We start from the raw sequence: 11720 nt of genomic DNA on the forward strand, positions 1-11720 counted from the left end.
TTAAAGAAAAGACAAAGAGAATAAGATGGGTCTACTAGGTGGATCTCCTGTGCCTGGCTGAGGCTAGAGAGAGAGAGAGAGAGAGAGAGGGAGAGAGGGAGAGAGGGAGAGAGAGAGAGAGAGAGAGAGAGACCCAGACTGCAAGCTGATGCTTTATTTTATATTTGGAGGTAAACAAGGTAGTGGTCACCATAGTTACAATGTTCTTGTGAGCTTCACTTGTTTTGGCAGCACTTGTTGCACCTCCTACAGTCCATTAACTACCCACATAGGATCTAGGGAGTGTTATAAGGTCAAGCTTAATTATGCTAAGAAGGCTGTGCCCTATAAGCTGGGACTTGTTTGTGGCTTTGTCAACAGGTCAGTCGGAGGCTTAACCCTATAGTCACTCTCTACATAAAACATTTGAATTCTCCAGACACAGAAAATAATTGCTTATTATTATTATTTTTTAAATATATTTTTATTGATTTCAGAAAGGAAGGGAGAGGGAGAGAGAGAAACATCAATGATGAGAGAGAATCATCACCCCCAGCTAGGGATCGGGCCCACAACCCGGGCACGTGCCCTTGACCAGAAGCGAACCTGGGACCCTTCAGTCTGCAGGCTGACGACACTCTATCCATTGAGCCAAACCGGCTAGGGCTCATTGCTTATTATTTTAAGCCACTGAGTTTTGCAATGATTTTTTACTCCACAAAGATTATTGATCAATTATATATCATCCTTTAATCTGCTATTGGCTGATATTTTGTTAAAGATTTTTAAATTGATTTTTACAAGTGCTAGAGTATGCCCCACAAGCCCAGAGGCAGAGTAATTGGCCGATCCTCTGCCAAGTGCCCATCCTGATATACTTGGCTTTGGCCATGAGAGCAAGATAAGATGACCAGAAACATGGCAATCAAAGTGTATGTGAACACAAGTAGGTGTGATTGGCATAGTTTCCCCAAATAGTGGCAGACACGAAGCCTCTCATATTTGGTACACTTGACTATTGCTTTCACAGAAGACAGAATTTTCTAATTTCACATTGACTTTTTCAAGCCCCTGCTTAATAGAAACCCTTCCCAGTCCTCACCAAATACCTCTTTTACTGTCCTCCCAGATATTTCTAAAACCTCCTGTGATTTCTTGTCCCAATTTCTATCCAGTCGCTTTTCCCCGATCTTCCTTCAGGAGCTCTACCAGAAAAATAGTTTGTTTCCTTTGCCAGAAATGTTAGAACTCTGACTTTAGAACAGGGGTCCTCAAATTTTTAAAACAGGGGGCCAGTTCACTGTCCCTCAGACCGCTGGAGGGCCGGACTATAGTTTAAAAAAAATACTATGAACAAATTCCTATGCACACTGCACACATCTTATTTTGAAGTAAAAAAACAAAACGAGAACAAATACAATATTTGTATTTGCATGTGGCCCGTGGGCCGTAGTTTGGGGACCCCTGCTTTAGAACTGAAGGGCAAGTAAAGATTGCCAGGAGCGATCAGGTGGTGAAGACAGTAGAATCCAACCAGAAAGTAGAGATGGGGTTCCTGTTACTGGAAGCACTGACACAGGAAAGATAGTGGTTCCATAGGTAGATCTACTGGCTTAAGAGGAAAGAGTGGGGGTCTGGGGTTTGAGAAAATGTAAGATAATGTTGCCATCGGATAGGGGAAGGGCAAAGTTTACTCAGAGATGTGGTTTAAAACTTAATTATTTTATTTTTTAACAATTCTGTCTGTGTCATAAGACACATATTCCCTTGTAATGTCTGGTATATCATTAGGGTCATTGCACCTGTCATTATCTATACAGCAGTATGTTTCTCTCAGGAGATCATGGAATACCTGGAACATTCCCTCTTCACAAGTTTCACATGATAGTGATGTATAACGATACAGGTATCTCCCTAAAGAGAAGAAAAGCCAACACGATCACCTTGCTTCCTCTCGCTATCTTCCTAGCAATGACTTCTCTCCAGAACCTTGTCAGTTTTCTGTAGGTAGTCTGGAATGAATCCAGGGCTATGTCTGCATCTCATCTATGTCTCTTTAAACAGAATCAGCCAAAGACATCTGCCTCCCACACAGTCTTCACCCCAAGTCTGTGTATGGAGAATCCCACCCTCCCCATTCTCTCCCAGTCTCCATCCAGACCTTGACTCCAAGAATTGTGGGCACCACTGGTAATATTTTGTGTCCCTCTCCAACCCTCACTTACCTGTAAGGCGATCATAGAAGTAAAAGTGATCTGTGCGACAACTCCTGTTTTGAAACATTATATTAAGCTTCCAGCAATTTTTCATTTCTTGGATGCATTTCTGGCCGTCAAAATAATTACATTCATTGCAAAATCGAACCCCTAAAGAAAGATAGTAAAGCTTTAAAGCAGAGTGCCAGGGAAAGTGTTTCTACTTCAGAATCTCTCCGACCCGTACACATTTTTATTGAGGTGTGCAAACCTCACAAAAATAAGTTGAAAGCCTTCCCAACATCTGCCAAGGGTCCTTACTCTTTTGAGTAGGGAACAGTTATGACTCTTCATGGAGTCAAGGATATCACCCCTACCCAAGGCTGGGGCAGAAAGAAGACACAAGAGCAGTGAGTGAGCGGGAGAGACTTTCATTGAGCGTTATGGGAAGAAAAGAGAAGTAGGTATTTAGATTAGTCACTAGAGGAGTCAGGGAGGGCAGAGAGACAGTGTGTCAAGAACTCAAGTAGGTCCCCTCTTGCTGCAACATTATTTATCCAAGGATGGCAAACCATACATTTTGTGGTCAGGACTCTGTCTCCTGTGAAGAGAAGAAGAAAAGTTCTCCATGAACCATTCTACAGCATCCCCAAGAGTCAAGTTTAGAGACCCCTTCCTTCTTTCCCGCACATTCTCTCCCACCCCTCATTGCCTCCCTCACCAGGACTCACCCTCATCCATGAAGAGCACTACGAATATTCCCAGCAGAAGCACTTGGGAAACCCTGGAACCCATTCCTGAGAAGGTCCCAGTGGGAGGTTGCAGCTTTATTTATTCCCATCACCTGCCCTTAGGCATCCCACTAGAGTCACAGAATCATAAATTTCAGATCAAACCACCTGAATCCTCTCTAATGTTCCCAGGAGAGGGTACACACTGTCTGTGTTTGCATTCCCCCACCCAGACACCGCCTTTCATTTTATTAGATCCATCGTAAGACAGTAATTAACGCTCGTGTAGAATCTCTCTCCCGTGTACCTCTTCAGTCCAGTGGTATGTCTGGCTGGTGGACCATGTCTCACTTCACATCTATGTCATGTCCTTTCAGAGATAACAAAGCTGGGGTCGCCGTGCATCAGTGGGTTGCTCAGTCCCTTTCGGGTACCATAGCCTCCAGCAGTACTACACACCCCTCACAAAGTAGGTCACCACATCAGAGCCCAAGTTATGGTCTGACCTCCCAGTGTAGCACCATCTCTGAGGATGGATGAGACAGCCCAGGAAAAATCGGGTGGTGGGAAGGGATGATCTCAACTTTAGGTCTGTTCATTACTTTTTTCCAAGGGAGACAAAGACCATAAATAATTACAGCGGGAGAGACTTTCACTGAGCGTTATGGGAAGAAAGAGAAGTAAGTATTTAGATTCGTCACTAGAAAGGGGGTACAGAGGGAAAGGAAGCAGGGCTGGAAATGAGCTGTTCATCAGTCTCCCGCCTTTACCTTACTTCCTCCGGGTGGTGCAATACATTTGTGCCATCCACCTTTCATCGAGTGAGTGTTGACTCACCAGGGAAGCTTTCCTCATATATATACACTTTCCATGCTTGCTTTTTCTCCAGAGTACTTAACCCAGTTTTCATTCTATAGCTTTTCCTTATTGATGTTTATAGTGTCTCTCTCCCCCCCATAAGAAGGAAAGCTATACGAATGCCAAGAGTTTCACATGTTGTGTTCACTGCTCTCTCGTCAGCACTAGAGTACTGCCTTGCACAGATGGGATAATCAAAAGTATTGGGTGAAAAAATGAGTGGCTTGGTTAGTATGGTCAACCTGAGAGACACAAGGGAATGGTGCCTCTATACTGACAGCCCCTAATTCTAAGTTTGCAGGATGACATTCCTGGCCTCCGCCTGGAGGTTAGTCGTCACTGTGGGGGAAGACAGGCAGCGGTGATGGCAGATTTCCCTGTCTTGGGGAGAGAGTGAGTTTAGAGCCAGTTATCTGAGTGGGTTCACTCAGAGACATGCCACACACACGTGCGATTCCTCACGTAATCTTCACTGTACACTGGGGGCTACCTCCCTGCTGTGACGGCAAACAAGTTCCTCTAGGTACACACAAGGACTCTCAGAGGTCTATCTGATATGGTCGTTGGGACTTCAAAAACTCACACACGGGCCACGGCAAACATTAAGACCCTAGTTGACTGTTGGGGTCCTGCCCCAGCAGGTCCAGGGGTTCCCAAAGGTGTGGACGGAGTCGGCGAAGAATGATTCTTCCCTGCAGCGACTGTGTCAAGCAGCAAGGATGGACCGGCTTCTGGCACTTGACATCAAACATCTTTGGGCACGTTATGTCCCCTGTTCTCTCTGAATTCTCTGAACAACCTCACAGGTAGAAATAACTGACCTTGTCTTACAGTTGAAGGCCAGGGGTGCTTAGAGTGAAAGTATTTCCCCCCAGGGAACAAGGCTTACAGCTGTCTGATTCAGTGGCCACCATCTTTGCCCTACGTCTCACTCCCAATCTGGAGAAGGGTTCCCAGGGCTGGCACTCTAGAGCAGCTCCACCCTGAATCGTCAGCTGATAATAGGAAGAGAGGAAGGAAAAGCCAAAGGTCATCTCCATGGAAAGAAAAAGCCTCCCTCTGCCTGGCAGGGGCCACGTTCACGAACAAAGCTCCCAGGGAAACCAGGGGGCCTCACGGCCTGGCGGACGTGCCACTGCCGGGAGGGAATTCCCAGGGGGACCACCTCTGGGAGGCTTCCCTGTGGAATGTGTGAGACGGGGGCAGCAGCCTTGGATGTCAGTCCCAGAGGGTTTGCGCTCAGAGCATCAGCTGATGCCTCCAGGCAAAGGACCCTTGGGTCTGGGCGGATGCTGCTGCACGGTGACCTGACCGTGACCGGGGCAACTGATCATGAAAATCTGGGCCTGGAACTCAATCTCCATACAAGCCAGGTCTCTCTCCTGTGTTTGCCCTGGTAGCTTTGACCAACTTTATTCTCTGAATGAAAGTAACAGAAATTTTGGAACTAAATCAAATTGATTAAGAAATAAATAAAATCCCCTTTATGCCCTCAAATCGGAGGGAAACAATGTGAACATTTTTCCCTATCTCTGTACAGGGTTATTTCCATACACATGTCAGACGTTCATGTTAACAAACGCTACCACAGTTGACATCATACAGGCTGGGGCAAAAGTAGGTTTACAGATGTTCATATGGAAGGTAATACAGTAATTAATAATAATCCAAGAATAAACTCTGTTTTGCGTACTCACCACTGGAAGCCTACTTTTGCCCATCCCTGTATATGTGCTATTCTGATTTTTTACTGTGGAATTTTCGCCCTGATCACTGTCCCTCCTTATCCCTCCTAGAATGTGAAGCCCAGAATTGAGAGGAGGTTCAGGAGCTGGTCCCCAAGTCACCCCTTTACAATGGTCGCTACCTGAACCTACCTTCCAGATTCAGCCAGAAGCCTCAGCTGGCTTCTTAGTTTTCCAACACCTGTTACCCCAGGATCTTAGTGTGGGCCACAGACAGGCCTCGGGCACCTGGGGCCATCTCTGTCTCCCACGGTACAGGAACATGTGCTGGCCACCTGCTCTTTCCTCCCACCTCTGTACCTGAGCCCCCGGAAGTAGGTTCCCAGGCCTCCTCCCCTGAGGCCTCTCCTGGGGCCAGAGTCTGCATCTCCTCCCCTCCAGCCCTGGCTCCATCCCAAGGCCCTGCTGCTCTTTCCTAGATGGGGGCCGGAGTACATCCCGTCCCGCCCAGAGGCACAAACCTGTAACCCACCCCTTCTTGCTACAGAAGGAGGGCAATGGATTTGAGGCCAAATGAGGCTCCTTTGTAGTCAGTCGAAAGTTGGGTTTCTGTTTCACCTGAAGGCGGACAGTGTAAGGGCATGAGATACAGGGAACGGTAAAATGAAAACAAAAATGTTCCCAACGAGTTTCCTGCATTCAAAGGTATCCTCTTCAACCACTTCTGCAAAGCATGAGCACAGCCCCTGGCCCGGCGGTGCGGGGAGGGGGCCTGAGAGGGGAACCATCTGGTCCAGCTGGGTCACTGAGAAGACGGAGGCTCCCTCTAGGACTGGGCTCTCTGAGAGCCCCATCCCCCAGGAGAAAGGAAGTGTGTGGTGTGAGGACGGTCATGTTTCTTCTCCACGGCATCTAATCTGCCTCACACCCACACCTGCAGGAGAAACGGGGCTAGCCAACAAGTTCTGACACCTAGACCCAAGCTCCCTCCAGCAGCCTGGATCACACCCAGAACACTGCCCCTGGGTGCCTGAGTCTCACCCCAGAAACCCTGACCCACCCTCTCCTCCTCCATGTCCAGCCCACTTCAGCCTCCTGACCTAGCCCTGTTCACCCTCCTTGAACTGCACCCCAAACCTTCTAGCCTCGGATGGCCCTGAAGGCACCATTTTACCAAATGTGTTAAGATACAGGAGTTGGGCATGGAAGCATCGTAGCCCAACGTCTCCACTTTGTGTATGAGAAGCCAGACCGAATCAAAATGTCACCACACTGAAAGGAGGTAGGGAGATTCTAATCGGGTCTCAGTTACCAGGTCAGGGAGACCATGTCCGCAGGTGGGAGAAGTACGGGATGAGCACTTGGGGTCGGACGTGGGTTCTGAGTCGCCACTTCTCATTAGTTCGCCTCCTACCACCTGCCGGCTGTAGGAGCTTAACTCGTTTCACATGGGAGAAAGGGGCTCCATTGTGGGAAGGCCGGGACTGACAACTAACTTCTTCACAAGGATTCCTCCAAAGCTTTCCTTCAGGACGCCATCTCCCGAGGCTTTTCCCAGACCGAGTCTCAGCCTAAGGGGGACAGGGCTCGGGAGCCATTTCCTCACGCCCTGTGCCATCACCGGCTCTTCCTTACAGCCCAGAGCTCTAATCCTAACCCGCCGCACTTAGAAGTGATGAGTACAGGGTGGGAGGCTCCTGCAAGGCACCCCCAGGCAGCAGTTCTCAACCAGTATCCGTGACTGCGGTCAAGTGGATGCTCTTCACATGCCCTTCCTACTGCGGGCTGCTGGGACACGGGCTAGTCATGCTGGAGAAGAGGCCCTGGAGGTTACACTGCTCCCTAGCTGCGGCCTCTGCCTGCTCTCGCCCACCCAAGAAAACCCAGAAACAACGCCCATGAGGTTTTAACACTGGCCTCCAGTTTACACAAATTTGCTTTGAAAGTGCAGCGGGAAGAATGCAGGCTGGCACCAGCGAACATGACACTGTGGGATCCACTGTGTCTCTTTCCCCAGCCAAGACGGAGCTTGGTGGGTGCTCACCAGGGCTACCCAATTAAAAAGCTGTGCGGTGGGGCTGAGCTGAGGACAGGAAACGCTTCATTTTTCTTGTTTTCCATGAAAGCGAGAATAAATGTTGGAAACTTCAGCCATCAGGAGCCACTCTCTGAGAAGGTCACACACAGGGCCAGGGAGGACAGTGGGCCTGGGATGAGGAAGAACTTGGCAGTGGGGGTGGACGTAGGAGTGCCCTGATAATGGTTAACGGCTGGCAGGGCTTGGATTGGGCGTGTGTGGGAGTGGGCAGGAAGGTCAAGAACAGTGTCTTCCACAGTGACGTTTGAAGATGGAGGCTCAGGTTCAGAACAGATTGGTTTCTCAGATGAGTGAGCAGCAAGCGAGTTACGTGAGCTCTGATTCACTGAGAGAGCGTTAGAGCTGTTGCTCTGTAAACCAGAGCAACCACAGACGGAGGCAATAGTCAAGGGATTGCACTAGTATATAACCCCAAAAGCAACTCGACTGAACTGTTAGGGCAGTGGTTCTCAACCCTCTGGCCCTTTAAATACAGTTCCTCGTGTTGTGACCCAACCATAAAATTATTTTCGTTGCTACTTCATAACTGTCATGTTGCTACTGTTATGAATCGTCATGTAAATATCTGATATGCAGGATGGTCTTAGGCGACCCCTGCGAAAGGGTTGTTCGACCGCCAAAGGGGTCACGACCCACAGGTTGAGAACCGCTGCTATAGCTCTTCCTCCATCTCCATTTTACCAAACGCGTAAAATACAGGAGGAGCTGGGCACAGAGGCAACATAACCCAATGTCTTTACTTTGTGTAGAAGAAACAAGATTGCATGAAAATGTCACCACAATGTAAAGGTCCCCTGTCTTCGGGATTTTCTGGAAATCTGAGTGACTCTCTAGCTGCCCAGCTCCTAGGCCCAAGTAGTTTTCTAGGAGAAGGCCTAAAGGGCTGGTTCCGAATTATTAGAAAAGACGCTGTTCCTAGACCAAGCCTGAAGGCCGAGTCACTTCTACCACCCCACCGCCAACCCCCACCTCAGCCCACCCCACCCTGCCACCTTACGCTGTACTTTGCTTTCCCCAAGGCCTGACCTGGAGTTCTCGCATATCTTCCTATCTTGGGAAAAACAAAAAGTCAATTCTTCAAGTCTTTCCACAGTGAGTGAGTGAGAGAGAGCATCTAAGTCACAGCACTGTTAACAAAGGGACTCAGCTCTTAAGTGCTGTGATTCCGGCGTTTGAAATGGTGCCCGGTGCACCAGGCATCCCTCCTGGGTCTCACCTGGTGGTGCTACCGTGACCTCTGTGTTGTCTTCCCGCCTGTAGTTTCTTGACCTTTCCGTCTAATTAATACTATGCCTCTTCCCCACTGAAACCAAGGTGCAGCCAGGGTGAGGTTAAAGACAGTGTCCCCTCTGCTTACCTCGCAGCCGAAGGAAAAGACCTATTATTACAGACAAACACATCCTGCCCTAGATCACAGAGGCCATTTGAGATGCAAAACCCGGCCCATTTCAGACATGGAGAAACTGTTAAGGGCCAGTTTGAAGATCTGACACGGAGGCCTATCCCTCTCCGCACCGTGACTGATCAGAGTCAAAGCGAAAAGTTTGTGATGTTGAAAGAAAAGGCTGGACCCAACTACAACGTTGAATTTGCTACCAGCTCTTGGTGGTTTAAATGATCAAAGAATCATTACTCATCACATAATGTGAGTGAGGAGTCTGCAGTTGCGCTGTTAAGGCAGCTGAAGAATTTTTGGAAACTCTGGGCAAGCTTGATTATAGAAGGAAATTACTTGCCAGCGAAAATATTTAGTATGGATGAAACCTCCCTATTCTAGAAATGAATTGCCTGGAAGGACTTTCATCCACATGGAGGCCACGTCAATGCCAGGTTTCAAGGCTTTTAAGGACAGGATAACATTCTTGCTTGGGGGCAATGTTGCAGGCTACAAATGGAAACCTTTGTGATCTGGCACCGTGAGAACCCCAGGGCCTTCAAGCATATCAATAAGTACACACTGCAAGTGTACTATAGGAGCAATAAAAAGTAATGGAGCCTGGCCAGTGTGGCTCAGTAGTTGAGTGTTGACCTATGAACCAGGAGGTCACGGTTCAATTCCCAGTCAGGGCACATGCCTAGGTTTTGGGCTCGATCCCCAGTAGGGGTTGTGCAGGAGTCACCGATCAATGATTCTCTCTCATCGCTGTTTCTATTTCTCTGTTCCCTCTCCCTTCCTCTCTGAAATCAATAAAAGTATATATATTTTTAAAAAGCCATGGATGTCTCAGCTTCTCTTCAGATGCCCTCCTGAATTGTTATGCTAGTGAAATGGAGGAATACTGTTCCAAGAATAACATATCTTTCCTGATTTTATTGCTGATAATGCTTCCAAACATCTGGAAATAGAAGCCCTCCTAACTTTCTATCCGCTATTTTCTTGCGATGGGAAGGTGAAATGGGGTGAAAAATGACTATAACAAAAAATTATCAAATGGGCTTTAAGGGTTTATAACATCTTTTTGCTTACACAAAACAAACACTAGATAGTAATTAAAAAATAGTGATCATTCAGGTTTGGTGAAATGAAATCTCTTATTTTCAAATAAAATTGTTTTCCCTTATTTCCTTGTTAGCCACAAGCTAACATGGTAAAGGTGTGGTTTGAAGAATTCAGTTAACTTTTTTAAAGAAAATATTAAAATTCCATTTCAATCGAGTATGCATGTTAAACGTTCCTCTCTGTGGTCTATCATTGCCAAAGACGCTTGTTGACACAGAAAACTGCACTTTTATTTTTTATTCATTGAAAACCACTGAAGACTTTTAATCAGGGGAGTGAATGAACAGGTTGTTTTAGGGAAAAAAAAAAAACAACCTCCGGGAGCAGTAGAAAGGAAAAACTTAAGGATCAGGGTGCTGAAGGGATGGAAGACAGCTGAGGAAAAAGAAGTGTACACGTGACCGTGAGATGGAAAGAGCAGAAGACATTCTAAATGACTGATATCTTTTTTTTTAATGAGATGTAAGAGATAATTGGAGAATAACTGTGAGATTTCAAAGTTGGGCATCAATGTATGAGTTAGGAAAGCAGAGAGAAAAGGCATTGGATGTACCTGCAAAATATTCCAGGAGATGTCCTATGGGATAGTGCAGAAGTATGACTGACCTGACGCGGCATTTGATGCTTATAGAGAAGGGACTTGGACCCTGTCCCACACTGCTGGTAAGTTTCATACAATCATTCTTGAAAGCAATCTGGCCACAAATATCAAAATCCTTAAAAGGAGCAAACTCATTATACCAGGAATCATACTTCAGGGAATGTATAGTAGAAAAGTAATGGTGAATGGTTCCAGAGAATGAACTAATAACATTAACTTAGCTTGTTTATAGTAGCAAAATAATAGAAAATTACCAAATGTCCAGAAACAGGAAACTAATAAACTAAGATCCTGCCCGGAGCGGTGTGTTCAGTGGTTAGAGCGCCGGCGTATGCCCTGAAGGGGCGCGGGTTCGATTCCTGGTCCAGGGCCTGCATCTGGGGTGTGGGTTCGCTCCCCACTCCGGGTCGGGATGTGTGCAGGAGGCAACCAGTGATATATTCTCTCTCTCTCTCTCCCTCTCAAAAGCAATGGGAAAAAATATCCTCTGGTGAGGATAAACAACGACAACAACAACTAAGATCTTTGCATATTGGAACACTTTGCTACTATTTAAAATAATGTTATAAAAATTATTCCCATATATGGGATGTGCCCTGGGACGAAGGGAGAGTAAGAGGAAACAGGGCCGCGGAAAGGCCTCCACGCGCGTCCGAGCCTTCACACGGAGCCCGCGTGGCAGACTCGGTGGACGGGCTGAGCGCGGAGGCGGGATCGGGGTCACGACTCCGCATCGAGAACCCACCTGCTGCCGCCGACCACGCACGGCCGGGAGGGGGGAAAACTGATTCCGTGCGGTGGACGGGGCGCTAAGACCGCCGTAGAGAGGCTTGAGCTTCCTCCCTCCGCGTCCTGTCGGCCTGGCAACGAAGCAACGGTTCATCGCTCGCGCTCAAACGCCGCGGGACTCGGACGCGCCCCCATCACGCGCCGAATCCCGAACTTCTTCCCGCCCGAGGGGAGGGACAAAAAACCATCAACCAATCAGAATGTAGAAGTGAAAGGCGTTTACCCTCCGGACCAATAGGAGCGCTGGAGGGCGGGGCCGAGGGCGCCGGTTGGTTCTAGTGATT

General features: G+C 47.8%; 1 long non-coding RNA gene across 1 annotated transcript; it reads right to left on the minus strand.

The window, feature by feature from the left end:
• Window positions 1–645: 645 nt before the first annotated feature.
• Window positions 646–11698, minus strand: LOC132222093 (uncharacterized). The gene is made up of 3 exons (XR_009450152.1): window positions 11393–11698; window positions 2205–2345; window positions 646–1893 (listed from the first exon to the last, which is right to left on the minus strand). It is a non-coding gene; the product is annotated as an uncharacterized LOC132222093 (long non-coding RNA).
• Between the last annotated feature and the right edge of the window lie 22 nt (window positions 11699–11720).

The sequence above is a fragment of the Myotis daubentonii genome, chromosome 19 (assembly GCF_963259705.1).
Source record: "Myotis daubentonii chromosome 19, mMyoDau2.1, whole genome shotgun sequence".
Classification (NCBI taxonomy): Eukaryota; Metazoa; Chordata; class Mammalia; order Chiroptera; family Vespertilionidae; genus Myotis; species Myotis daubentonii.